Source organism: Canis lupus, chromosome 23, assembly GCF_048164855.1.
Source record: "Canis lupus baileyi chromosome 23, mCanLup2.hap1, whole genome shotgun sequence".
In the NCBI taxonomy this organism is placed as follows: domain Eukaryota; kingdom Metazoa; phylum Chordata; class Mammalia; order Carnivora; family Canidae; genus Canis; species Canis lupus.
This window is the reverse complement of record NC_132860.1, coordinates 13,902,406-13,908,615: the sequence shown is the minus strand read 5'-3', so window position 1 is coordinate 13,908,615 and position 6,210 is coordinate 13,902,406. Positions and strand designations below refer to the sequence as shown.

General features: G+C 39.3%; 1 protein-coding gene across 4 annotated transcripts in view; it reads left to right on the top strand.

Annotated features, from left to right (window-relative positions):
* SPON1 (spondin 1) overlaps positions 1-6,210 on the top strand; it is a 251,096-nt gene that overhangs the window by 125,208 nt on the left and 119,678 nt on the right. The gene's annotated exons all lie outside the window — the stretch shown is intronic.

Below are 6,210 nucleotides of genomic sequence, written 5' to 3'. Positions count from 1 at the left end.
CAATGCATGCTATTCAATGGTCTTGGTGCAAAAATCTTCTCCATTAAAAAGAAATGTATGTAGGTAAATATGTATATATATGTATATGTGTAAATATACATATAAATATATATACATATTTACCTATCTAACACAATCACAGGAAGAGGCAATGTATATGTGCTAAAAATCTTAATAAGGTTACTAAGAATCATATACACAGAACTCTCATGAAGCTAACAGCATTTATGTGCTTAAAGTTTTCCAAACAATGAGTTGAAAATATACCCTGAAGAATTGTTTATGCCAAATAAGGCTGAGTATTCATGGTCATGACTGAAATTGCTGCATGTTTTCTGCCAGCCACTGCATTCCTGCCAAACATCCTCCCAATTTGCAAGGATTCTTGGGTTTCACATTGGAAATAAAGCAGTAAAATGCCTCTTCACCCCAACTTACATGGGTCTTATTCTTCATGAGGACTTGCTTAGGCTACCCTGAGTAGGGCAACATCTCAACTCTTTGAAAATGCTTATTTAGGTTTACAAAGTGACATGGATTTTCAACCAAAAAGCATGGGAACAAGTTATCAGAATTCTGATGTCAGTTTGGGTTGTGAACACACAACACTTGAAAAGTGGCTCATGCTACTCCCATGCCAGAGGCACCAACTGAGAGGTTGTCAGTCGAGACTTCCATCAGCCAAAGCAAAAATCAGCTTCCCATCCTGGTAGCTCATGGGCCAAAACTTGGGGGTGGAGGAGGAAAAAAGCAAAAAACTGGCAGACCAGAGTCTTAGGTTTGCTAATCACGGCTACTAGGGGGTATACGCTTGAAGAATAACTCACAGCAAAGAGCACTTACAGGCAAAAGCACTCCTCAAGAGTGAGCCTGCTGGAGACCCTCAACCCTATTTTCAGATTCAGTTCAGCCTCCCACCCCCCACCCCCCACCCCGAATTCTGGGACCAGTGATTTTCCTTGATTGGAAGAATTTTGCAGGAGTTAAAGCAACCCATCATTGTCCGGATTCTAACAAGGCCATTACATCTAATGGTAAAGAGTGTGGGCTCTGGAACCAGACTAATTCCTGCCTCCACCACTTCTGTCCATGAGATGTTAGGCACATCTCTTCATTAACCTCTCTGTGCCTCAGTTTTCTTACCCATAAAGTGGGAATAATAACAATACTAACTTCCCGGGACTCTTGTGAGGATGAAATGGATTAATGTATGTAAAGAGCTTAGAACAGCCTGGCATATATTAAGTGTTATATAATTGTTAGCTACCGTTATGATTCATTTTGTGTGATCCACTTCTTGCCTTGAAACCCAGTTCTTAAAATTTTATCTCGATCTTTAGGCATTCATTGCTTCCATAGATATTTAGGAACTGCCTACCATCTGGCTGAGCTTTCCCCTCTGTGCCCCAGCAGAGATGAGGTCCTTCCTTCCCTTGCTCCTGGAATTCTGCGTCTCAGAGTGGCCAGATCTGCGTAATGCCCAGTGTCCTTGGTCTTTTCTACACTGGGAGCTCTCCACCCAGCCTGCTCATCTCCATCACCAGTCTCTCTGTCTCATCTCTAAGCTCACTGCCTTGTCTGGTTTTGATTCTGGCAGCACCCTTGAAATTTGTTCAAGCAATGAATAAATTATTCACCTCTTTATTTCCCTCCAAGGAAGAACTAGGACGCCAGACCTTATCAAGTCAAAGGAATTCCTGCTGCCCCTTTACTGCAATAATTTAATCTCTAAAAAGTTAAAAAAAAAAAAAAAAAAAACCTAAGGAAATATCCCTCTGATCATAAACGATCCCTCTTCATCAAGAGAAAACAGACTTTTCCTGCTTAGAATTGCACAAGCAGAGCTCTTCCATTTCACCAGAGCTCCAGGGAATAATAGGCCACCAGCTGCCACCTTGGGCTGCAGGTTTCAGGAACTTGGAAAGGGAATTCTCCATCCTGATTATTGCCTTTGCAGTGCTCTCAGCTGCCAGCACATGGTGGTGGGCGTGAGTATGAGCCAACTTCTGTGTTCCTAAATAATAAGGCTGAGATGCTGTCCTCCTTTGCTGCAGAACCCTGGACCCCCAGCAAACAGCCAACTCTGGACAGCCATCCATCAACCAAGTTTCCTACATGTACCTACTATGTGCAGCCCTTTAAAAAATAAGTCACCTCTTTATGTATTTTTAAAAGCATTGGAAGGAAAGCTAATATTCATGGCAAAACTAAGATAAGTTCTGATACTACCCATGCAAAAGAGACTTGACCAAGGTCACGTGCCCCAGGAGGGGGAGATGTAGGATATAATTACATGAACCTAACCTAAAAGACTAATTCTTCAACAGAGATGAATTTACTGAGACCTGACCAGCCTAATCTCTTGCCCTCTGTAACTTGTTTTTTTGGCTCCACACCCATCATATTTTCTCAGACAGCACAATGCTCATGTGACCTCTGGGCCTTTGCACTGGCCATTTTGTATGTTTGCAACTGTCCTGTCCAGCCCTCACCCCCTTCTCTTGTTCTCAGGTTAAATCCCACTGCCTTGGAAAGATTTTTCCAACTCCCCAATCTAGATTAGCTGCCCTTCTCTTTTCTGCTCCAGCCTTGTGGTTATCCTATCATGACAGCTTCCATGCTGCATTGCAATCGCATATTCACATGTCTCATACCCCTAATATCCCAAGACAGGGCAGGGCCCATGTCTGGTTTGGCTCAGAATCCCCAGGACCCAGGATTTAGAGATAACACATGACCAGTGAGTATTTATTGAATTAAGAGGAACCAAGCTCTCTCTCTACCAAGCTGCCTCCCTGACAGGTCAAATCCCAAAATAAAGATACCAGCGTTGCAATTCTGGCTAATGGCTCTGTGCAGGCTGGCCTCCTGCCCAGAGCCCCTGACCTCTGATCCTTAAAATGCTCTGAGGTAAGCTTTGAGCTCCCACCTCTACCTCTTACAAGCTCGCAGCTCGTCCCTGTCATTTCCCTATCACCATGCCCATTACATGAGAATTAAATTTTTCATTCCAATACAATGCAGTTCCAGCCTAGGGTAGACCACAGTGAGCCTTGAGAGACAAGAAAAGAAAGCTAACACTGCTTCTACCTTCACATTTTCCCTTTTAAAAGCAAACTTAATAGAAGCACACTTACAAATAGATGTACAAAAAGTGATGCATTATAAGTGTACAGCTCACAGTTTCCCATTCACTGGAACACGTTCATGTTAGCAACACAGAAATCAGAAAATTACTAGCACTCCAGAAGCCTCTTTTTGTCCCTTCCAGTCTGCGTTTCTCCACAAAGGGTAGCCACCATCTTGACTTCTATCATAGGTCAAGTTTGCCTATTTTTAAACTTTTTATAAGTGGAATTTTTATAGCATATCCTCTTTTGTGAGGAAAATAAAAGACCAACAATGCCAAGTGTTGGCAAGGATGTAGATTACCAGATTTCTCTCACTGTGGAAAACTGTTTAACAATCTCAACTAAAGCTGGGCTACATATCCTATGATATACTAGGATACTAGGATTCTACTCCTAGTATATAAAGAACAGAAATGTGTACATATATTTACCAGGACATGCACATGAGTGTCTATACAGCACTATTCATAATAATCTCATGAATAGGATGGAAAAATTCAACGTGGTATATTGATGCTGTGAAACACACAGTTATGAAAAAGAAAACCAAAATTATGCACCATCACATGGATGATTCTCACAAACTTCTGCCTTCCATGCCTAGATGCTGAATTGATCTGTGATTGAAATTGTGTATGGTGTGAGGTAAGGGTCAAGGTACTTTTTTCCTTTTCTTGCTAGAATCATTCATCAAGATGCCCATCATTTCCCTTCTACATTAGTGTCACCTTTGTTATGTATTGAGTCACTATGTATCTGTTGGTCTATTTCTGGATTCTGGAATCTGTCATTCTGTCTCATTAATCTATTTGTCTAGCCTTCATATATGGAAGCATTAGTTCTCTAACTTTATTCTTCTTCAAGATTATTTGACTACTCTCAAGCCTTTACATTTCTGCATAAATTTTTAAATCATGATCTCAATTTTCATTTAAAAAAAACACTAGTATTTTTATTGAGCTTATGTTGAATTTATGAACAAATTAGGGAAGATTTGACAACTTTACGTTATTGACTCTATCACTCCATGTATTTATTTACCCCCAGTTCACTCAATAATGTTTTATAGATGTCTATGGAGAAGAGGTCTTACTCATTTTTCATTGGGTTTTTTCTTAGATATATATTTTATACTATAGCAAGTAATAGCTTTTTTAAATTTCTTTTTTTTTTTGTCACTGGTATATAGAAATGACATTGATTCTTGCATATTAGTATTCAGAGACCTTGCTAAATGTCCTTATTAATTCTGTTAGTTTATATATAAATTATTTTGAAATTTTTATATACACTATTGTATCTTCTACCAAAATTCCCTTCCAACCATTGTGCCTTCTGTTTCTCTCTATTGCCTTATTTCACTGGTGGCTAAAAGCTGGTGATAGTGGGCATTCTTGCCTTGTTCCCAGTCTTATGGGGGAAAGCTTTTAATGTCCCATTTTTAAGTGTGGTTTTTGCTATGGCTTTTTTGTAGATTTTTAAAAATTAGGTAAAGAAAGTTCGTTCTATCCTTAGTTTGCTGAGTGTTTTTTTTTAAATCATGAATGGATACTAAATGCAATCAAATACTTGTTCTGTATCTATGAAGGTATACATATATATTTTTCTTTTTTTCCATTAATGTGATGAATTGTATTGATTGAATTTTGATTGTTAAACTGCCCTTATATTCTTGGAATAAACTCTATGTGGCTGTGATATGATATAGCTGGATATAAGGTTTGTTAATATTCTTTGAGGTTTCTGCATCTGTGGTCACAAAAGAGACTGAGGTTCTGTCTTCACTTTTCCCTTCAATTTTGGGGTAGAAGTTTTCTACCCCAGCCTGACTCCCCTTTCATCCTATATATAGACCTGATTCAATAGTCCTTGCTTCTATTATTAGCTTAACAAACTTTTCCCTAGGACGCCTATCTTCTCGATCACTGGCAGTGCAAAAAACCTCCTCAAAGACAAAGTAATCATAAGCCAAATCCCATTTCAACCATTCACTGACAATGTGTCCAGTGACAAGTTATAGATCTTCTTGGAGCCTATTTCCTCATCAATGAAATGAGATTTAAAAGATTGGATAATAACATACCAAAACACCTAGTGCAAGTATATGCTCAGTAATTCCTATTTCTTGCTACCTTTTCTATCTACTGCCTACAAACTTTTAAACATAGGAGAGCATTGGATTACCTATTTACAGAGCTTAGCCAACAGTTAAGATTCAAACCTGCAAATGAACTAATGGGGATGGGAGAAATCTATTCTTTTTGTTGAACTCTTAAGACACAAAGCAGTTATTTACTGCTCCTGCTATGTTTTTAAATACAAGCTCCTGGATTTTTAAAATTAGATAAACATTGCTAGAATTTATCATCCAAAGTGCTACAGTTCCTTCCCTGAGGCTTCAAACTCAGGTGTTAATGGTGTATTAAACATTTGGAAGTTGTCCAGAAGGATAGCCTCTCTCCCATATATAACCATATTTATGTAGAAAAGTCAGCTTGGAAGGACACTTTTAAATAAAGTTCCTCTTTCTAAAAATATAACTGCAGTGCCATTTGTCAGTGCACAATAAACTTATAACCAGCCTCTAGAGAGCAAAAGGGATGGGAGTTTGGTGGTGCTCTGAGATTATGGTTTTTGCCTCTGAGATGAGAATCAGATAACTGGCTAGGTTTTAGAGATATCCAAATAAATCAGAAGTTGGAAGTTCACAAAATTGGGCCAGGAAGACTGAGTTCAAAGAAGGTGGAAATTTATGAACATCGAGAGCCAATACTTTCATTGTTGTCTGGGGCATTAGACAGGTACCACCCTACTTATCCCCTGGCATCCCCACCCTAAGAGTTGATTCTGGTGACAGCGATGCATGACATCAGAGTGATCTCCTACCTAAATCTGGACTTAGCTTAGGCTTTGTTTCCCATCGGAGTAGAAGGAACACGGCCTTAAGTTCGACACATCTGATGATAATTCCAGCTCTGCCTCTTACTTGCAGCTCAATTGCCTCATCCATAATATGGGGTTGGTAACTGACTCATCTAGCAAGACCATTGTGAGAATGAAAGGATGTTAAGCTAATATC